Source organism: Oreochromis niloticus, linkage group LG23 (assembly GCF_001858045.2).
Source record: "Oreochromis niloticus isolate F11D_XX linkage group LG23, O_niloticus_UMD_NMBU, whole genome shotgun sequence".
In the NCBI taxonomy this organism is placed as follows: Eukaryota; Metazoa; Chordata; class Actinopteri; order Cichliformes; family Cichlidae; genus Oreochromis; species Oreochromis niloticus.
Window position 1 is genome coordinate 19,748,924 of NC_031986.2, and position 23,803 is coordinate 19,772,726.

Genomic DNA, 23,803 nt, shown 5'->3' on the forward strand with positions numbered 1-23,803 from the left:
CTGTTTGATGTCACAGAGAAGTATAGGAGCCCCGCCCACCTGCTGTTAAAACCTTCTGCCAATTACGAGAAGGTCGAGGAACTAATGATGGCTTCTTTTTGACAGAAGATGAACTTTTGATTCCAATCTTGACTTCTGACACGTATTAACCCAAGATAATCAAAGTAAAAATGAATTTTCTTTCAGCACCATCAACTTTCCATTACTTTCCCTAAAAGGCCAAATTCTCTCCCCTTTGGGCTGCAGCCAAGCTACTGTCCAAAATTAAAAATCTGGTGCTGGAAATGACTGGAATAGGTCCACTCGGGCACCCAGGAACAAGAATATAGACCTTTAAAGAACATTAAAGTTACTACCAAACGGTGAAAACTCTTTCTCTCAAGTCATGGTCGGAATAGGTTTCTGAGAACAGGAAGTGCATCATGTCAGCAGAGGAGGCTGCTCAGGAAGTAACCTGTCGTATTTGTTTGATAAAACAAAGAAAGAAGCATAAATAATGATTTCTGACCTGCTGCACGTACTGTAAACACGCTGAAGTAAGCCGGTTACAGCCGTGCACGGAGACGTGCCATCTGACTACCTGCATAACCTGATCTGTGTGTGTGTTGTGAAATGTGAGCTTCGTGTGTCACTAATGATGCGTATTTTTCTTTTTCTTTTGCTTTCTCTTTCATGTCCCTCGGCCCTCCTCTCGCCGCCCCTCCCCTGGTACAGGTAAGACCCTCACGAGTGTGTTTAGCTCCAGTAGTCGTTGACCTGTTTAGCTGAGAAGCTGCAGCCCTACATTTCATTGTGTTCATTGTGTAGCTCAGCATCATCAGCAGTTGTGGTAGTAGGAGTATTGTAGTACTAGAGTTTGGCTGCAGTCGTGCAGCCGTGCAGGAACAAACCCAACCGGCCGGTTTGACTGCATTCACCCCTGACACAGAGACACTGTGTGAGCGTCCTCACATGTTCTGGCTTTTTAAAGCGTGTGTGTTATACCTGAGGTTCTACACATTGAAAGGATTACTCCTTCTTCTTCTTCTCTTTATTTTCTCTGTGCCTGAAACCTCCACAGTCCTTTTTGTAGAAAAACTGACTGAAATCCCTCTGCTCACTTTGGAACCTTTTCATAATTACATGATCGGATGCTGCGTTTACTGCTTTTTTAATGATAGGAATGACTAGCTGTCCTTGTCCGCAGCTGGAGTGCAATCTGGGTTTAATGCTACAGTTGCATTTACAGTTTGGGAAAACGGTGGCTGGAGACCGCGGCATGACCAAAATTGTTCTGATAGTTTGCAATGAACCTGCGATTACGCTGCTTTTGAGAAAGTCGCTTCGAAGACGGGCGACGTCTAGTCATTTTCCATCGTCAGAACGACTTTATTTGGTAAATGGTAAATGGCCTGTATTTGTATAGCGCTTTACTAGTCCCCAAGGACCCCAAAGCGCTTTACATATCCAGTCATTCACCCATTCACACACACATTCACACACTGGTGATGGCAAGCTACGTTGTAGCCACAGCTACCCTGGGGCGCACTGACAGAGGCGAGGCTGCCGGACACTGGCGCCACCGGGCCCTCTGACCACCACCAGTAGGCAACGGGTGAAGTGTCTTGCCCAAGGACACAACGACCGAGACTGTCCAAGCCGGGGCTCGAACCAGCAATCTTCCGATTGCAAGGCGAGCTCCCAACTCTTGAGCCACGAACGACTTTATTTCATGAAGACAGTAATAAAATTGCAATAAGACAGACCCAGTCATGGATAGGGTCAAGTTGTAATCTGTTTGTGATTTGTGGGGATTAAATGTGATAAATAATCAAAAATCGCAAGTCTTTTCCCATCTAGATGGGCATAAATTCATACAAACTGCTTCCTTTCACAGTCCAGCCAAAACCTCATAGATTTGAAACTGAAAAATTCCTCCTCAAATAGTGACGTAGCTGCTGGAAGACTATCATTTTACTGTTAAATGACATAGGCATTTGTCAACCTTGCTTTTAAACAGGAATATAAGCAGAATACACGAGCTGGCAACCAGATGAGCTGTCTGCATTTATTTAGTTCTTTGCAAACCTTCATCACTCTGTCTGAGAGTGATTCTTTGGAGGCAGGATGCCTCCTTTCAGGCAAACTTGACAATCACCAGTGTAGTTACTAGGCAGACACAGATTTTTCGAGAGCTGATTCTTTACGAGAAATGGTAGTCTAATTCCTTGGAGTTGTTAGCCTGCTTGTCTATCGATACTGTTTATCAGTTTCACTTGCACTTGTGCTATATTCCGCTGATTTCAGTGCGTGTCCTGGACGAGGAAAATAGTGTCACATTACGTTACATTATGTGTGCAAAATGCATCCAGGACGAAAAAGCACAACTTTGGCTCTTTGTGAACACTTGCACAGACAACATGCTAACACTAACCTAGCCAAGAACCCAGAGTGACTTTAAAGCTGAGTGAATGCTGACCCGAACTCAGCAGCCAGACCTCGAACTTCAACAGGTAACAAACCGATGAGCGGTCAGACTGCATCCTCCGTTTGTACCTGCTCATGTTTCTAAAGGAGAATCACTATGGCGATCGCTTTGAAGTCTCGTTGAGCGGGTTTCATCTTTGCTTTGTGCTTTCGGCTTTGTATTCATATCTAAATACTAAGAGAAAGGTCATATGTGTGTCCTTATCAGGATAGGGATTTCCGTTTGTATGTGGGGCTGTAGCCTGTAGGTTTATATTGTTAACTAGTATTTATGTGACACTGTATTTCAGTGAATAGTATAATCCTTTACTTTCACCTGGGAGTAATTAAGTAGTGTAATATGTGTCATATGTGTAATAAAATAATTACTTTTTTTTGAGTACCACCCCCAACAGTGATCACAACAAAGAGCAGAAATACCCCCCAACATACACAAACATTTGACCAAACAGCATGCAATTAATTTAAATGAATGGCATGTCTTTGATATCCTGCTTAGAGATGGTAGTGACTTAGAGGAGAACCAATGAGAACCCAATGAGAATCGATAAGGAATCAGAATCGCTAAATTCTTATCAATTCCCACGTCTACTTCCCCTTTGCCTTGCCAGCGGAGCATTTTTGCGCCTTACACAAAAGCCAAAACTTAGTCAGAGTTTAGAGCAGCTTGAGCCAAGCTAACTGATAGTGAGAATCGACAGGCTCTACAGTATGTAGAGGAAGTAAAACTTTCAAGGTTTCTGTGGGTGAACCTGTAAAAGGATTATAAAGTCGCCTTTGTCTCGAGATCGCTCACAGCCTCTTACCTGGTTAGCTTCAGTTCACTCTCACACTTCCTGTGCAGGGCTGTGCAGGTTTGCAGAGGCATGGGAACGTCCTGCCGCGCGCTCCTGCCATGCCCTGTCCACACCTGCAGACATCCTGTGGTGGAGACAGGCTGGCGGGACGCCATTGTGAGCCAAGCTTTACAATCAGAAACACTGTTGAGTCAGGGCCTGTTAAGTTCAATAACTGATGTTTAAGTTAACGAATTACTGACCAGAATAATAACGATTGCAAGATCTGCTGTTATTGAGCTGCTTTGAGCTTATGAGCCTTTGAAAGTTGTGACATTGTGGTTACAACAAGACGATAGAGCAACACTTTACAAGGTGCATTTCTTTTTTGAGTGTGGATGTTTTTTTCAAGATAAAAAAAAGCTTTAAAACTTATAAAGATACAATTAAAAGTCTAAAACCGATGCCCTCCTTATGTTTGACACTCCACACTCTGTTCATTGTTCCCTTATTTCCTCATTATCCTTGTTTATCAGAGCCCATCCCTTCTACTGCTTTAATGTCCTCGCCTCAACCTGTTGGCCCGTTACTCAGAAAACAGTCAGCAAATCTTCCTAGAAAACATGACTGAAATGCATATTTGCATGCATCAAGGGTTTAGTAATGTCTCTCTAGTGTTTTTCTTATGTATACACTCTGGGTTTTTCCTCTTGGTTCACCTTCTGCCACCAGTTCAGCTCCGCCCACAAACATATAGAGTCAAAATGATAGAAAAATAATGGAGAGAAACACCTCCAGCAGGCTTCACTGACACCTTCGATCAGTATTTCCTCCCAGAAATTCAAACCAAACCCAATGCTTAATCCAAGGAGAACGATTATAAAAGGTGCCTCAGCTCCAGACGCTTTGTCTGCAGCTGTGATCAGAGGTGGACGATAAGTAATATTTAATAAATATTGGCTCTGTGTATTAGATTTCCTTGTTATTCACAGCTGTGCAGATGTGCGGTGTGGATTTGATTCTGCCTGAAGAGCAGAAACAAAACACTGATGTTAGAGCAGTCTGCTGTGTGGTGGTTGAAGTATTCCTGCCTGACTCGGTTTTTACATCCAAGCTGTTCAATAGTTCTAAAATAGTCATTTATTGTGAATAAATTATGGAAGAGATTCAAACTTCAGAGCAGTTTCCTGCCCCGAGCCAGCTTAAAATAGAGAATAAGGAAGTTTTATCAGATCTTAAACCCCCTCAACCCCCACAAAGTTTCTGATCTGATTCACGATGATAGCCAAATATAGTTCTGATTCATGTGTGCTTTTCTGAGGAGCTCAACCTGAGTCATTTCAGTAATTTAGTGAGAAATACTCACTCACTTTTTCCTGCTCAGAGCGCTTCATTTCTGTCAAAGGTGAAAACTGCTCGTGCGCCTCTGCAACAGCGCCGCAGTGTATTTGTAACCCACGTCTGCCCAAAAGCCGCCCAGCTTCGATGGAAATAATGAACCCAGACTGGCATTTACGTTAGAGAGAGTGTTTCACCACAGTGGCAGCTCAGAGCCACCACTTCCGCCTCGTGGCGCCCGCAGCAAGTGGCATCACCCGAAAAAGAAAAAAGAAGAAGAAGAAGAAACGCAGCTCGTTTGAGGGATTTAAAGACGCAGGCAGAAGTGATGGCCCAGGCTGGCTTTGTTTACTTTCAGTAGAGCTGTGGAAGCAGTTTTATCAGGCACCAGAAAGTGTCGTTTCATAGTTTCATAGCTTACAGGAAACTGTAAACAGATTCAAACTTATTTTACCAAGTACATTAGTGTGTGAGTGTGTGTTAAATTTAAAAGTATTTTTTTTGGAGTGTTTGTTTTATTTTTAGCATTTTTAATGTGGTTATTTTTCTGTTTTCTATTACTTTTTTTTCTTTTAATTTTATTTTTAAATTTCATTTATATTTTGTATTTTTCATGTATTATTTTATTTTTGTAATTTTTTTCTATTTTTAATTTACTTATTTTTTTACATTTTTTTTTTTTTTTTAAAGGATATTAGAATATAATAGGTATATTTTTAAGCATTATAGGGCTCAACAGCTCGTCTAACATGTGAGCGATCCCTGGTTCAAGGACAGAAACAGGAGTCTATGAGAGGGTTGCTTCAGGAAGGGCCCTGCTGTAAAAAACTGCCAAATGGTGGACTTGTCTGCTTTGGGGACTCTGTGTCAATAAGGAAGCAGCTGAAAAGAGACATTTTCCAGTGTAGAGAGCAAAAGGGCAACATAAACCATCAAGAGAGAAAAAAAGGACATTTTAGGTCATTAACATAACCATAAACCTCTTCTTTAAGCTAAAATGTCAGATGAAGGTCAAATGAAAAACCTTTCCACTGCTTGAAAGAGAGCCTGAACTCTTCAGTCCACCTTAAAGATTCCTGACTGACACTCACAGGTGAGCTCTGCGGGGAAGAGGGCGTTAATGATGTCACTTTGCGGAAGCTCCTCGGGGTTTCACCGCCCACCGCCGGGCTGAGGCAGGAAGCTGCTGAGGTCTGCTGGGTTTTCCTCTGATTCATTCGACTTTAAAATGACGCAGCAGCAGCTCAGAGAAGGCCTGGCAGTACCGGGAAAACGATCTTCACCTCATTTGGCTTGCAAATGCGGCAGACAGTCGGCGAACGGACGGTCAGGCTCGAGTGGCCTCTGATGTTTGTCGGGTTTTATCTCTGTGGGGAAAGGCTGATGAGGAGTGCAGTCGAGTGGGCAGACTGTGGCATGTGTGTATTTAATTTAGTCTTCAATAACTCTGATAAAAGAAGCACATGCATCAAAGACAGACCATCAAATAATCCGTGTTTTTACACGAAAAGTAACGTAAACGGTCCACAGTTTGTTGTAGCCTAACGTGATGATCCTAGCTACCTTCCAGCATTTCCTGGCTGCACTATGCTATGCTTTCACTGCACTCACAGTGAAAGCATAAATCTAAAGGTCGGCAATGCTTTTAATGTGGAAATTATGGGGGAAGTGTTTATTTGTGGCAGTGTGAAGAGTGGAAACCCAGGCTGATAATCCTGGAGTAAATTAAATAAACATAATGTCAAAATTGACCACAAATGCTATTCTGTTATTACAGTATATTTTATTTATAGAAGTATTTTTCAAGTTAATTAAAACATTTCGTTTTATACTTTTTTTGTACTTTTTTGGGATAGTACTTTTTGTAATTGCATTTATTTATTTTTTATTATCCTTTAAAAAAATGTTTTTATTTTGGAATATTTATTTTTCTTATTATATTTGCTTTTTAAGTGAAAGGTTGCTGGTTTAATTCCTGCCGGCTATACAAATCCCGTTGGTGTTGCGGTATGAAGCTACTCACTGTAGCGACCTCTAGTGGCAAGGGAGCAGCTGAACGTAGCTATGAGTAATTTTTATTTTTATTTTCACATGGTATTATTTTTGTATTTTTGTGTATGTATTTGATATTTTTTAATATGTGCTATTTTATTGGATATATTTTTGTTTTGTAATTGCAGACATTTACATTTTTTCTTTTCTTTTCGGATTTGTATTGTATTTTTATAGTATTTTTATGTTAGTTTTTAACATTTAGTATTTAATGTATTGTAATATTTTTATTGCTAATTTTTTTTACATTTTTGTAATGTTTAATTTTACTTTATTCTTTAAAATATATATATTTATATATATATTTTTTAATTTTCAAAAAGTTGTTGTTGTTTGGTTGTTTGGTTTTTACATGTTTAGTTTTATTTTTTTAACATTTAACATTTTTCAACATTTAATTTTTTAATTATTTTTGTTTGATATTTTTATTACATGTAATTTATACATTTTTGTTACAAGTTTTTGCATCACTATTATTATTAATAATATTATTATTACTATTATTATTATTGGTCATCCAGTCAAGAGCAGTTTCCTCGTGTCTCTGTGTTGCTGTGAAACTGATCAAAGAAACTGTCAGAGAACACTAAAAAAATGAGGATGATGTCGAGAAAGAGATAAAATGGGTGAAAGAGAGAATCTCTGGCAGAGGAAACTTATCACTCCGACATGATCAGACACACACACTGCAGAGAGCAGATTAAATCCAGCCAAGTCCTCTGATCCAACTGATAGAGTTTCCATGTAAAGAACACACACACACACACTGCCAGCAGCAGTCATGTTTCTGGGTGTGTGTACTTGCATACTTTTCTCTTTTCTGTGTGTTCTTTGTTTTTCTCACATGTTGCATTGCATCTCTGTACGCGTGCACGCACAAGCCCAGCAGTCCACACCTCCTGTGCTTGGTTCGGTTCTAACCTGTCGGTCGGGTTCTTGTCAGGAGTGAGACCTCCTTCTGTTCAGTCCTGGACAAAACAGTGGAGAAAATCCCCACTCCTCCTCCTCCTCCTCCCCCTCTCCCCTGCTCCTCTTTCCCTCTCGCTCTCTTGTCTAAATAAACTCTTTACACGCAACTCTACTGGCTGCCTGCCGAGCCTGCCTGTCAGTCATCACTCGGGGTTGAAGCCAGACTCCAGGCGCAGATACTCTGTGACATGTTTACTGACTCGATTGCTGACTGAGTAACAGGTTTACTGCCTAACAGGCTCGCTTGTTTAGCGACTGGTTGACACAAAAGCATCCATTTTGCTCCGCTTGAGCCTGAAAAGGCGTCTGAGTCGGACGGGATCAGAGTCCGAGCGAGAAGTTTTCAGCTCGCCGGTTGAACGGGTCACTCTAATGAGGCTTTACCGGATTAAAATTATAGCTGCCACCGGCAATAATAACAATTACACAGTCTCCGCCGCTAACACTTGAGGTTGTCACCATGTTTCTGCATCAAGACAAATTGCTGCAGTGAGAAGGGGGCGAAAAAAGTGAGATCTGAAATGTGCCCCGTGTAAGCTCATTATTTCTGCCAAATTCCTGCCACTCTTTTTCTGGGGTTTGATCCTCCTTTGAGACCCGGCTAGAAGTCATTTAGGTGTTTTTTTCCCCCCTCCGAGCTGTGGTGTACAGTTTGGTCTGGTGCATGGAGGAAAGTGGAAAACAGAGAGAAGCAAATTAACCCTGATAGTGATAGTGTTCTCTTAAATTTGACCATTTTTGAACTAGGTTTGGTGCAGACAGAGAAGCTTTACCCCAACTTCCAGCTCGATTACTCAGCGGTGGAGGAGTAAGATGTGTGTACGTGTGTGTGTGTCTGTGTGTGTGTGTGTGTCAGAGGGAGAGGTGGGGGACGAGGGGGGGGTTTCCTGTCCTCAATGAGTCCATGGCACGACAGCGATAAGAGCACCGGAGCTACATTAACTCCATTACAGATTACAGTGTGTTGCCCCCCTCCTTCCCTCCCTGCTCCTCCTTCTCCCCCTCTTCCTCCCACCTCTCACCTCACCCTCCACCTCCCATCTCCTTCCTCTCCAAAATCTGTACCTTTAGCTTCCCTCTTGTATCCACTTCCTGCCCTCTTCTTTTTCCCGTCTATCTTTGCCCTTCATCTTAGACCTCCCTCTTTCACCTCCCTTTAACTCCTTGCTCTCTCTGTCTCACTTCCTACCTTTCTTTACACCCCCCTACTTTTTCCCAGCAGCACCTCCTCCTCAATCCCCAAATTCATTCCTCCACTATTTTGCAACTCTAGATCTCCATCTTTCACCTCCCTTTACCATCGTCTTCCTCCGCCTCTGCTTCTCACTTTTCACTCCGTCCTCCTTCTCCTCCTCTTACATCTCTTTTTACATCTCTATCCTCTTCCTCGCCCCTTATTTCCTACCTTATAGTTTCTCCGTTATTCTCACAGTGTCTCATCCTCTTCTCCTCTCTTTTACAAAACTTGTACCTTTAGCCTAGGTGCTGTTTCAGCCTACCTCTATCCCCACCCTCCTCCTCATCTTTCTTCACCCAGCTCGCCTCCTTCATTCCTGCACACCTTTACATTTTTACTCCTATTTACTGACCACCTTTGTACCCCCTCCTCCTCTCTTTGTACCTCCTGTTTTCTTACATGTCCTCCTGCATGGTTCACCTGCAGTTCTTCCACCATCCCCTTACTGTGCTGTCCTCTATCTTCTTTCTCCTCCTCTTCCTCCCTCCTGATTCCCAAAGACTATACCTTTGACCTGCCTCCTGCTTCCTCCACTTGTCCTTCACCTTACTCCTTACTCCTACTACGTTGGTGCCCCTTCCACTTCTGTCCACCCCAACCCCAAACCTTCTTCTTCCTTTTTACACCCCATATCTCCCTCTTTCTCCTCCTTCCTACTTCTCAGCCCCCCCCCCCCTTTGCATTTTCTTACGTTGTTCTCCTCCTCCACCCATTCCTCACCTCCTCTTCCTCACCTCCTCATCAGAGTCTTCTGTATAATAGCATTTAGCAGCTCCCACTTGGACAACATGCAATCATGCAAACCATTCAAAACACAGTGGAGGCATATCAGACTCTTTGGCAGCTGTTTCTATTGTGTGTGAGTGAGTGTGTGTGTGTGTGTGCACTCACACAATAATCATGCTAAATGCCCCCCCTCCCCATCTTTTCCTCCACCAGCCTCCTTCCTTTCCTTTCTCGGCTCAGGATGCTGGAGGTTGAAAGTTCGCACGCGAGGCTGAGTGTGTGTGTGTGTGTGTGTGTGTGTGCTTTGAAAATAAGCAGCAAGTTATGGCAAATTAGCCGTATTTCCATGAGCTGTGCTGAAGCGAGTTTTCTCTTTTTCTTTCTTTCATGAGTCTACATTGTCTGTAATCTCTGTAAGTTTCATCAGTGTCTTTTATTTTAATGTCAGCTGTCACTTTGTAAGAATAAGAAGCAGTTCTGTCTCTTTAGCTTTATAAGCGTGCATAGATTTATTATAATTGTGGCTAAAACCCCGTACCTCGAAACGTTCATTGTTACTCAGAACAAAGTGACCCATGTGACACTGAGGTCAGTTATTCTTGGCGCGTTCTCCGCTGTTGAGCTCTTGCTTTCTGTTCTGATATATAAACCTGCCTGGAGGCCATTAAGACCTCACATTTTGACTTGGGTGATTTTTTTTCTGTGCAGTCATGTTGAGCTGCAGTAAATGAGGAGTTACGAGTGAATATTTTGGCCTTCAGATGTGGGAAACCTGCAGGTTTAAGTTACCTGGTTCCAACTGATACCAGTGCCAGGAATAATCCAACGTACATTTATTTAAACACTTTCAAAGGATCAAATGTTAAAATGCATGGCAGAAAGAATCATCTGTAAATATCGTGACAGCTCTTTGGCACCACCGTCAGACTTTCTTTGGTGTAAACGCACTATATGGACAAAGGTATTGGGCCACAGAGTCTCTTAGTCTTTGAATCAAGCACCTAGCCGTGCAGTCTGCCTTTACAAACATTTTTGAAGGAAGGGCTCGCTCTGAAGAGCTCACTGAAGCTGAGCGTGGAGCTGTAACAGGATGCCACTGCTGCAAGTCAGCTCATGAAATTTCTTCCCTCCTCAATGTTACACCATCAACTGCAAGCAGTATTATTTCAAAGTGGAAGTGTTACAGATACAGAATGCAGAGGTAGGCCAGGAGCTTCACGATAGAGCAGGGCGATATGGCCAAAAATATATATCACGATATATATTTGAAAATTTGCGATAATGATATAACTGACGATATAATTTCTGCGAGACAAAATACAACTCCACAACTTCACTAGCGCAAAAAACCCCCCATCCATTTATTTTCACTTAAACAAGCAGCTGTTTTTTATGTGCATTAAAGCTATATAAAAATTTAACAGTGCAAATGCAAATTCCTTGCTGAAAGTTTAACCAAAAGGCATTTCCAGTAGAAATGGGCTGACATATCCTGAGCATAACCCTGTATAATATCCACTGAAGTTAAAAAGTGGTGCTTTGCAACATTAAACTGCAGTGTGCCAAATAAAAAAGTCAAGTAATTGTGGATGGATTACCTCAGTTGTTCTCCTGACTGAAGTTTGGTCCGTTTACAGCATCCTGCCATGCAATTGTATTTGTCTCTAACCATCAGGAACCTTCACGTTAACTTTTATCGAGTGGAAAAGTGTTAGCGTTCATCCTCCAGCTTCACTGTTTATGTTATGCTAACATAGCTGTGTCGCTAGAGATCACGTAGAACAGAGCATGTGATAATCTAAAGCTACACTTCAGCTATTAGCAGTGGCTCATGGTCAAAATAACCATTTGTTTTACCTGAATCTTTGAATCTCTCCCTTCCTAATTATGTCCCTCCATCTATTTACTTACCACGTTAATACACGTTAATCACCTTCCTCCGTCTCTTCCTCACTTCTCCACAGCTGGTGAGAAGGGAACAGTGAAGGTATTAAGAGATTTGATTGAACAATCCAGTGTCAGTAATGAACGCTGATTACCAGTCCATCCCTGTATGTAGGTCATCACTAATTACAACTAAACTAAAAATCTTTGGTTTTTCTTATAATGACGTCATTTGAATCTATTTGAATCAAAGTATTACTTTCTTTTCCACTAGAATAATCCATAGTTTCAAGTTTTATTGTCACACGTAAAGTAAAGAAACATGAAATTCTTCTTTTACTGTCTAGATCAGACGCCAAATAGACAAAAATCCACATATTAAATAGATAAATAAAACAAATGATAACTTATACAGAATGCTACATCAGCTGTATGTGCATTACAGAGCAGTGATTGTGCAATTTTGCATGTGCAAGCTTGGAAAACGTAGACAGTCAACTTAGACAGCCATGGCTATAAACTCCTGTCAGAAGGCAGTGGGAAACAAGGAGTTCACTCAAACATGGATTGTTTTATGATTTATTTTTTTATCTAGCTTTATAAAAACAGAGTAAAATTGTTTTGTAAGGAGTCTGAATAAATGGAACTCTGTTTGTGTAGTTTGTGTTTTATTTTTAAACTTTTTTTGCATTAGTGGCATCAGATGATTTTAGATGTCTTTCCTGGATAAAGGAAACATTGGAGGAATTAAAAGCATGAATAGAACCATCAAAAAATAGAAAAATGAGACTTTTAAGGGTTAAAGTTACACACAGCCTCAGTGAAAGACCGTTTAGTCCAGTCATCATTCTGCTTATCTGTCCTTATTTGCCTTTCTGTCTTGTTGTTTCTTCACCCTGTAAACCTTGACCCGCTTCTCTTCGAGATAAGCTTAACCTGAACCCGACCCTAACCTCGGGGAGCGCCACGTACCTGCGGTGCGAAGCTCTTCCCAGGCTCAAGTGAGGAATTCAAGCCCTGATCTGACTGACTGAGCCTCGTTTCAGAGCCACTGAGTGATGAACTTGTCTCCACTGAATAAATATGTGCTGCTTCGGAGATGAACTCCAGAACTCCTGCTGCCCCCACTTTAATGAGTGATTGGTATGATCCCTGTGTGCGTGCGTGAGAGGGTGTGGTGTGCAGTATCAGCACCCGGGGTTGACCCTCCGTTCAGACACAGGAATGTAAATGTTGAGATTTCTTCTCCAGAAGCAGCCTTATCGTAGCGTGAACGAGGTCAGGGGTTGTAGGAAGAGCAGGTTCAGGGCTAGAGGAGTGTGTGTGTGTCTGTGTGTGGTTTCTGAATCCATCACGCCTGCCTGCTCGTATGCATACGCGATGTAGCGCCACACTTTGCAGGACTGATCCAGAACACGACCAAATGGCGGGAATTATTTGTCAGTGTCATTCCTGCAGCTCGCTGGAAGATTTTATAAAACACAGCTTTCAGAAACCTGTGACATGCGTTACCAAAGATGCCTCCTCTGTTTCTCATGCACTGTTTACTTCCTCTGCACATAGTCATGCAAAAAAAGAAAGTAGATGCTTTTTCACTTCTAACGTTTTATGTATAAGGACATAATGAAAATAATCTGGTCCTGAGCACACTCAGATGAACAACACATGACAGATTACACTGTGTCATTATTTATTTAATTAAAGCTAAGCCAGAAATGCAGAAAAACTAAGCGCAAACCATGACTCAGTAGCTTGTAGAACCACAGAGTAATTGTTTTCTGTTTGACTTTATCAGTCTCTCAGATCAATGCGTAGGAATTTTTGGCCCACTCTTCTTTACAAGAAGAGTTCTTTACAAGAAGAGTTCATCGAGGTTTGCTCCTGAACCGAACGGTTATTTGTCTAATTTTAAGACATGTGGAGGTTGAGATTACTTTTTTTTCCGTGATATGTAAAACCTTAAAACTAAAAGAGACCACTATGACTGTATAGTTTCAATAACAAAACTGCACCTATTAAATGTCTGTAACGTATAGTAGCAGAAACAACCGTTGGTACTGCGGGTGTTTGATCTATTTTCAGATGATTCACTGGAGAAAACTTCACCAAGGGCATCTGGGGTAAACTTTCAAGGGTCATATCATTGTACGAGGCATTGAGACGAGGCTCATCTTCTATGTTAGAGTCAGATTTAGTTGATTTAAAGTTTGATTTAAATATTTGAAATTCAGGACTCAAATAAAAACCGGCCAATAAAGCTACTGCTTCAGTAGAAGCATGCAGGTATGCAGGTGTCCTTAAAGATTTTGATTTGATGAGACATAATGAAAAAAAGATTCTACTCTGTGTATAAACCATTAAAGTAACGATGAGTAAACAGTGCCTGTTTCAGTCCGGTTTGCATGTAATTGGGCTTTCATGTTCTTTCATGGTTGCGACGTCGGCTTGTTTACCATTTTCTGTGGGTGCGGCCATCAGTGAAATAGCTGTGGTTATCATGCTGAGACTTTAAACCACAAAGCAGGAAGTCACCGTAACGACAATGGAGGAGGGGGCAGGAAGAGAAGCAGTTCGAAAACAATATGAACATTAGTGTCAAAATCGGCTATCAAAGCGTTGAGGGCGCCTCATTGGCAAACAGCTGTTAATCAAAATGATTGGCAGGTTGACACAATCAGTTCTAGAGGTGGAAAGGAAAGTAAAACTTCAGTGAAAAGAAAATAGCATTTCCATTTGTGGTGATTTATATTTACAGCAATAAGACAGAATAGAGCAGGCATCAATCAACCAACAGAGCCGGTGAAAGTGGGTTGCAAAGCTGCTTGCAGATGCAGCCAAAACCCTGGGCAGGCTGTAGCATATTAAGTTGCATGGCCTTCATGATATTTGCCAAAAGGAAGCGCAGAAGGTTATCCAGGAGAGCAATTAGCTGAATTAGCAATTAGCTTTTTTTTTTAACTATATAGTTACTATAAGGGTAACTTTTACTGTCTGAGAATAAACAAAAAAGAACAAAAAGGGTTTTGTGAAATGAATTTATGATTTAAAAAAAAGAAAATGTAATTAATAGCATGAAGACTGAAGCAAGCTTGGATTGCAGACCCTGAATTGGTTGATCTTTAAATGGGATCAATGATGTTTTTCGTAAGGTTAATCATGCAAAGCTTTTCTAGTGGAGTCCAAGAGTGATGAAAACTGTAAATGAGTACAGGAGCACAATCTCTTTTCTTGGCTCGGACTTTGAAGTTAATATTTATATTTGGTATATAAAGAACCTTTCAGATTATTAGAACCTCCAGTGTTTACCATTTGCAAATGTGCATTTAATAGGGGGAATCCATAGTTCCAAAAGCACTGACTCCCTAAAGAAGATATTTAAATGTGTCAAATTATATTGGAAAAGGTTTGAAATATGTCTCCTGGAGTTAATAATATGAGTTATAAAATGTTTTTGCACGCACACACACACACACACACACACACACACACACACACACACACACACACACACAAAACAGATTCCTCTGGAAAGTCCTCAGAACTCTAGACCCTAAACTGATTACTAGAGGATTTAAGTGTCTTATTCATCTGTCCAGCTGCTCTCCAGTTCCTTGTCCAAATCCAAGTTATTTCATGACATTATAAATCCATCAAAAGTGATTAAATGCCTTATTTTGTCCAACTAAGAGTCCAAAACTTACAAAATATTTAAATTACTGTCATGCAAGAAGCGAAAAGCAACATATTCTTGTATTTAAGAAGGTGGAACAATCAGATACTGACATTTTTCTTCAAACTGAATAATGAGTAAATTACTTAAAAATAATAAAATATTTGTATATTAGTTAGTAGATTAAAAAAAGATTTTTAACTCAAATTTTTATACATGTATTATATAATTCTCAGTGAAATTCTTGCATATGGTCAGTAGGCCTTATTGTTCGAGATGGTTTTCATTGATGCATTTCATACTGTGAATAAGGATACTTAACAAATTAAACACCTTTTTTTAATGCAATGAACCCAAATGTAAATAAAGCTTAAGGAAAACAATTCCATCATTGGGAATTTCTCAAAAGAGTCTGTACATTTTTTCTGCTTTCCATGGTTTCAATCACATCTTCGGTCACGTGTTTCCAGAAAACAGCATTCAAGATGAAAAAGACGGTTAAAAGTTTGTTCTTCTTCTGGCTTCTGTTTCAGGCTGCTTTTTCAAGCTAATCGCAACCTTTTTTGGGGGGAAGTACAGACAATCTGTTGAAAAACATCAATGTATATTTTAGGCTCCACAAGTCTGCATGAAATTAGCCCCCAAACAATGACAGTTTGTGCCACACTGATTAATCAGATAGTGACTCATTTTAAAAACACAAAGTGTTGATTTAAAGCCAAACGCCAAATGCAAAAGCACTTGGAGCTTTGAATCTAAACCCCTTCTCGATTTCCTAACCAGACAAGCCCTACTTTTGCAAAGTCCTCGACATTCATGCCCAAACCTGCACAGAGAGGATCAGAAAGTGAGCTGAACTAAAAAAGAGAGAGAGAGGGGGAGAGAGGTAGAGCATGAGTGTCGGAGATCCCGATTCCCTGTCCACCCCCCCCGCTCCATTCTGCAGTCCAAAGAGATGGAGAACAATGACTCCATTTAGCTCTTGGGTTTCAAAGTCGAACGAAAAAACCACAAAGTGCTTGAGAGCGGGTGTTGCGAGATTCGAGAATGGAGGGGGTGGGCTTGTGGAGATGTAGAGAAAAGAGAGATGGGGAGGTTAGGGGGGAGTTTCAAGGTTTGTGCCAACCTAAAATGATTTCATGTACTGTGGGTTTGATTAGGAGGTCAACAAGTGCAGAGAGGTTCAGCGCTGAAAGCTTGAACTCATACGAAAGATGGTTTTAAAGGATCCACAGATGGAGTGTCTCGAAGTGAGAATGATCTCTTAAATTACAGTGACAGATGAGAAAACTCATAAGAATTGTTTTAATACTTCTCTACCTTATATGTGGATGTTTTAAATGTATTATGCTCAGCCGCAAATTTTCTTAGTATGCATTTACTAAGTATTTTCGTAAGATTTACTAAGCGCAGTTTCCTCTTAGATTACGTAATATCAAAATCTGAATAAGTTATATTAGAACCAACAGTAATTAGCAAAGTTGATCAAAAACACAACAGACCCGAATAAAAAAAAAAAGTTATTCATAATAACAAATGGAATATCTTTCAATTTGGACTGAAGAATAAAAACAAATGTGTGCTCACTTTCAGATAAAATTCTTTAGATATGAGCTATATTTAAGGAAAAAGGGTCTGCACATTATTTAACTCTTAATTAATTTTTAATCCTTAAAACATTTTCATGCCAATGTTTCAACCCATCCTTCCGTGAATAACATTTGAAGTTGCTACTTCAAATAAGTAATGGGGAGAGAAATGGGTTTTGGGCTCATACTGACCTTCATTTGACATCTAATAAAATTATATTAACCAACTTTTTTAGTTTAGTTTATCTTTTTCCCCTTCAGTTTATACTTCTACCACGGTTTTACTGTTGAAATTTTACTTACTGAAAAATATGAGCATGGGAACAGCATAGTAGGAGCACCAGAGCTCTTTTTGAAAAGTTTACACTAAAACTGTAGCGAGGTCTTGTTGCCATTAAAAAAGCCATAGAAGAAGAAGTGGAGGGGTGAGGGTGCTATTGAGGGGCTTCTCCTGTTTTACTAGGGCTGTGGAAGTTGGTAGGAGTCAGCTGTTCCTTGTTAAATGTAAGCTTTGGAGGGAGAGGGGTGAATAAAGTGGGGTTTTTACCACATCACAAACAGAGCTGGGAGTTCCTCGGGGCACCTGCATAGGTCGTCTAGAGTTTATTTTTGTTTCTGTTTTCTTTTTGTTTCAAATCAACTTATTTTTCATCTCACATTTTTAAAGGGAGCTATTTTGCTGCTTTTCAGCTCCATAACTTGATTCTTATTTCTCTGCTAGAGTGAAAAAAATCTGTCTGAAATTGAGTATTTAGAGAAATGTAAAGGATTACTTGTGCATACACTGATACTCGTTATTTGAACAGGATGTATGTATATGACAGAAAATGATGAAACGCAGAATGGGTTAACTTTAAATATTAGTATCTGGGTAGAGGGATGAAAGAAGTAGTTTTTTTACCAGAGTGGGGAGTTCCCCAGGGCACCTGTGTCGGTCCTCTCTTTTTTTCTTTTATTTTTAAAAAAAATTTAATCTAGTCCTTATCGTGTTGTAACACTTACTTGTTTTTGCAGTAAGAATTTTCCAATTCTTTGTGTGGCTTTTTTTTTTTCTTTGATTTTTGTCAATTATCACGTTGGCACTTTCTCTATTTATACCTCACAACCTTCTTTTATGTTTTCTTCTTCCTCATGTTAATCACACGTCTGTCTTCTTCTTTTCGTGACTAAAATAGCTCATTGTTGCCGTACTTAGATGCTGAACCACTAAACCAGATGCCTCTAGCTATGACTGTGTTACAGGCTCTCTCTGGGCATGCCCAGACAAACAGCTCAACCCCCACCCCACCCCCACCCCCACACACGCACTCAAACCACACTGAGCCAACAGTGAAACCGAAGACAAAGACGCACACTTCAAGAATTCTTGTGATTAGTTTTGGCTGGCATACAGCTTAACTCGATCTTTGTTAACACATACAGTGCATATTGTTTGTGTTATTGACAGCTGCTTGGCATTTACACCTCTAATCATCAATCAGTTCAATAAAGTGTGTCTCACTAAGACAACAAGTCCCATCCTGTCCAGTTTCTGTTTAAATTGCAGTACATTTCGTTACCGTAAGTGTCACTTTTCTTCACATGGTGGATGACTAAATTTAGAGTCATCTGTTGAGAAATTAATATCTGGCATTCCTACATCATGAAGCAATGTTTGTATTATAGAAAGGAAGTCAAACTAGGTGTTATGAGATAGCGAGTAGGTGCACTAGGATGCCAGGTTATTTCATAACAAAGGTTATTTCTTATATTTACTGTATATAAGATGATTATGATTCTAAGATTGATTGCAGCTTCTTCTTTCCTTCTTTAGTAACGAATGAAAGAAATTAAAGAATGGCATAAATCCCACATGTGTGGATCACGTGCTTCAGCCACAGACTCCTCTGTAAAGCTCTTGAAGCACGAGGATTATTTACTAACAGTGTTTTTCTGAACTCAGCATGAGCTGCAGGGGCTGTACTTTTTGGATGTTATCAACTGTTTTGTTGCAGTTGTTTTGTTTCATGCGTCTTCAATTCCATCCACTTATCTTCTTCTGCTTATGCAGATCAAGGTTGTGGTTGGGCTGGACCTTATCCCATTTGTCACTGGGAAAGAGGCATGCTACACCCTGGACAGGTTGTCCCTCCATCACAGGTCTAATGCAAAGAGACTGTCTTTAATTTATTGCTGAAATTTCACAAGAAAGGAGAAATTCCTGGTCAAGTTCAGCAAGCTGGATACTTTTAAGATGTACTGAAAAGCCTGACGAGCATAGCAGCATTAATGCTGTTGCTTTCTCCACTGTCCATTGTATCTTTAATATAGCCAAAAGTGTGAAACTATATGACAAATCCCAGCTCATAAAGTGCGTGGCCACCCATCTTTCACATCATGGGTGCTTGGGGAATATGGTTTGAGTAGCATGCTCAGGAGGAGCTATATAAGTTATTTTTGCTGTAAAATTTGCATTGATTATTTAAATTTCCTTATATGATTGTGGCAATCGCCAATAAGATAAACATTTGTTATAGGAAGAATATACTATATACATACACACGGGTACAGACCTTATAAACTCTGGTAATGAAACTGTGCTGACACTATACCACACATGCAGGGACTCACTTTTTAGCGCTGTGCACACCTACGCTGTTATTTAGGAGCAAAAACCAACGGTAATCTGATAACAAGCAAGTGCATAAACATACAGCAGCTATGCGCTGGCTGTTTTGAAAGCCAGTTTTACAAACCATCTTGATGACCATTGTTGTTTTCACAGGCAAAGTAAAGCCACCCAATCTTTACCTAACATTTGATAACAGGCTAATGTGCACTTAGATAAACAGTATGTTTACAGAGCATGAAAAGTAGTCTTACCTAAAACTCTATGTATACATATATAAATATATATATATATATTTATATATGTATACATAGAGTTTTATATATGCATATACATATATATATATTAGTGCTGTCAGCGTTAATCTCGTTAAAATAACGTTAACACCATAACTGCAGTAATGCGGCAAATCTCCGTGAACGAGTTAGCGCGGTTAGCTCGTTAACGCGTTGACGCATTGATATATATATATATATGTATATACTCCCTGCTCCCTGCTGACAAATAAGCTACTTTGGCTACAATAATACTGTAGCCACAGACTGTAGATGAGGCTTGTGTGTCTGGTGATCGACTGGGTTTTGCTCATTTCAGTTGATTCCCTGAGACAAATGACTTCACAGTCACTTTACAGAGCTGTGGTTTCTTTGCATTTTTCCAGTGTCTCTTTTTGTCTCTGTTTTTACTTCCTGTCTTATTTTAGTAGTTGGCTTTCTATGCACACCTTTTGTTGTATTACTTCCTGTCTTTGTCTTTTTCCCCTCCTTAGAAGCTCTACACATTTTTATAATCCCTATTTGTCACCAAGCACTCCCCATACTTCCCAACACACTTTGATTCCTGATTTGAATCTTTTTGTTGTTGGACCTGACTTTAGCTTCTGCGATTGTGTGGCAAACACTTTTTGGAGAGGTCTTACGTGTTTAAATCTCCTATCAGTGTAGTGATGTTATGCAAATGTACAATGCAGTTATTTAAAAGAATTCCATGTTAAACATCAAATGGGTAAACGAAATATGGCTTTAAAAATGGAGCAAAAATCATTCTTTATTAAGCCTGTGTTACCAAAATATCAAAAACAAATGGAAGAATTTCTTTTCTCTTCTTCTTTAATATAAAATACTGGTGAAATATCTTTGGTGATGGGAACTGATGATGAGATATAGCAGACAATTTGAAAATGTCAAATTGGACTCCTGGGAATGTGGCTAATCAGCATTATTCACTGCTGAATGACTGAAATCAGCCATGTCAGAAGTTCTTGTACAGTTTTTATTACCAATACCTATAGCTGTCAACATCTGCCCTCGTAGAGTTGCTAAATACCCCAACCTAAATGCCTATGGTTGTGCCGGGACGCTTCCCTGTGGGAATCTGAACCCATTAAGCAGGTAAATATTTCCTAGATCGATAAACACAGTCAAAATAAAATCATGTCTGTACATAACTCCTCAGACTGATCCTGTAAATGCTGCTCTAGGCCTGCGAGAAAAAAGGATTCAGTATTCAAATTCAAGACTTGTGAGAAGGCGTGAAATCGATTGGTGCTGTTATGTTTTCCCATAAATCATGTTAAATGCTGTGCAAAGCGTGCCGTGGGAGCAGTAAAACATTTGGCATGGTACCGGGGGGAAAACTTGCTGAGATGGGGGAGAAAGCAAAGAAGCATGGGATTAAAAATGAGTCTGTTATTGAAGTATGCATGTTGACACACCCCACAGTGCTCGATGGGAACTTACTAAAAGAAGCCAATATGCTACCCACAGGTAAACAGTAATCATCTTTGAGCTGAGCTTTAAGCTTCATCCTGCATTTCATCATGCTATCATATAAAAAAACGGAGCATTGTAATGCAACTTTTCGTCATGTGGTTTATCATGGCGCTATTTGTGCTCTGTGGATTTATACAATGAAGCTTTGCATGATGAAAATCACACAGAATCAAATGGTCACTGTAAATTTTCCATGAACAGTCTCCAGACTGTTAACTTACAGATGCTTTTGTTGTTATTTAGAGTCCAGCCATTGTCTTATTGTTGTTTGTGCATTTGTTAGTATAGTTGCTTATATAATCTTGTGCTATCTATGAGCAGGTTTGGAAAAGGGCGTGAATTTTGCTGTTAATGTTTGCTTCTTCACCAAAGGTGGCATTTAACTTAAAATCAATGTCATGCTGTATCGTATCTTGACTTATTGTATTGTAAAATATCATATGATATCACTGTATCGTACAGTATTGTGTCATTATCCTAAACTGTTTTCTCTTACCGTGTCAAGATGACTTACCCTTTTATATCTTATCGTATTTTACGTTATCATATCTCACATATCGTACAATATTCTGTCATAATGTATCATGACATATCTTGACATTAGATCCACTTGTAGTGACATTCACATATAAACTCTTTTTGTTGTCATTTTTATAGTTTTTTTTAATTAATTACTTTTGTCCCAATTAAATAATACCATATCGTAGCTTGGAAACACCCCAGCATTTGGTAAATTCCAGTGCCAAGTCCATGCAGCACCATTAATTACAACAATTAAAGAAGAAACTGATTTATATCTTTTACCAAGCTAAAGATGTAGCCGTCTCTGCAGGGTATGTTTCTTTGGCTTTTTGGTGTATTTTAATATTTGTACCAAGTGTTCCATACCTCAGATTATTATGTGTACCAGATAGTTTGTGTGGTCAAGAATGTGTCTTTTGATATAAACTCTGAAATGTAATGCTGCCTCTCTCTCTCAGGAAACTCACGCACTGACACTGATGTGCCCAGTTTAGCCCGCACTGGTACATTTCCTCTCCGTGTGCTTTAGTGTGTTTAACCAACCCATCTGGTTTGCTTTTCCTCTGGCATGTTCCTGTCTTTGTACCAGGCAAATATCAGATTATCTGGCTCCGGTGGTATTTTTATGGCTCCAAGCAAACTGAAGTCTTTCCCTTGGAACATCCCAGTAGTTGGGAAAATGTTCCTGATATTCTCCGTGCTTGTTTTATTTAACCACATATTTGACTTTAAAGCAACTTAAACCAAACAGAGCGTATCAAGACTGAATTATTTAACTTTGTGTCAAAAATTCAATAAAAGATCATCGAGTCGTTCGAATTCTGGCTTGAGTGCTCAAGTCTGGTACTTTTGTTGCTTTTTACGACCATAGAGCATCACTAATTTACCTATACTTGTTACAGTGAGTTGATAAATTAGGGAGCTGTGTGTCTCCAATGACTATAATAGAGATATCCACTCTCTATGACATCATTAAGATCCAAGAGTAGAAAAAAACCATCTCTTAAGGACTTCTTGCACTTAAACTAACTTTATTATTTAAAACTTTTCCCATGTTTAATCCACATTGGAACAGAGTGAAAGGAAAAAATAAAAGCCTTAGCAGATATGCTTTAAAATAGAGTTGCATTTTTTCCACAGCCTGTAGTTTTGTGCCTTTAATCATTTAGAAGACTTTGCTAAAGGCCCCATTTCAGAGCGAAGTTTGAGCTTGTCAAACATAATCATTGCAGGGAAGAGTTTCTTTTCTAAAAAAGCTCTGTGTGATTTTTGTTTTCAGGCAGTTATAATCCGAGGGTTTTTATCCAGTATCTCTAAATTATACACGAAATGGCTTTATGATTGTTTTGTTGGAGAAGAGGCTGCAACGCAACTCCTCTCGTGCTCTTAGAAAACCAGATCGATCCAAGCCTCTCCGGCGGCTCCCAGGGCCTCCGTCAACCACTTCACATGAGCTCTGTCGTCCAAAATGGCTGCCTCCCCGCTGCATTCGGTCCATGGGGGGAAACGCCGAGGCCAACGGGTAATTTTGTGGCTCCGTCTGTTATCCTCATTCAGCCTGGACTTTTAACATGGACGGGGGCTGAGCAAGCCTCCAGGAATTGAATTTCAAAACCCAGCGCTTGGGCTGGGACAGAAGCATTGCCAGTACTCTAAACCAGCAGTCTGCACAGAGTGAAGGCTGCCACTATTATTTTTTTGATTAATCGACTCATTTTTCATGTTTAAATCTGTATTCCCCCCCCACAACCAAAACAATTTCAATTTGCTATCTAAAACTTGAATCATAACAACAAATCGAGAAGCTGAACCTGTGAGATATTAGTAATTTTTGATGTTTAGAGTAGACATGTTGGAGCTAAGGATGTTTTTAGAGCTTCAAGATTTAGTAATTTGGAGTTTTAAAGGCATTCCAGTGCTTGATTCTGTCAAATCACTGTGCTTTTTTTAGTGCTGCTCTATATAAAAGCAAATTTGCACAGACTTTTTATGCCCTGTGAGAAAAAAAACACACAAGACCACCCTAAAAAAACTTTACAACAAGCTCTACAAGACAAGGAAAAGCAAAATACTGTGACGGTAAAACACCAAGGCTGAAGAAAAGAAAAAATACCCAGAAGTGTAAAATGCATCTCTCAATATCAATGCGAGACAAACAGTAAAAACCAACAAGCCAACCGAGTGTAGTAAAAAC

The 23,803-nt window shown here is 39.9% G+C and overlaps 1 protein-coding gene across 1 annotated transcript in view; it reads left to right on the forward strand.

Moving 5' to 3' along the window:
- ahr2 (aryl hydrocarbon receptor 2) overlaps positions 1-23,803 on the forward strand; it is a 95,247-nt gene that overhangs the window by 55,255 nt on the left and 16,189 nt on the right. The gene's annotated exons all lie outside the window — the stretch shown is intronic.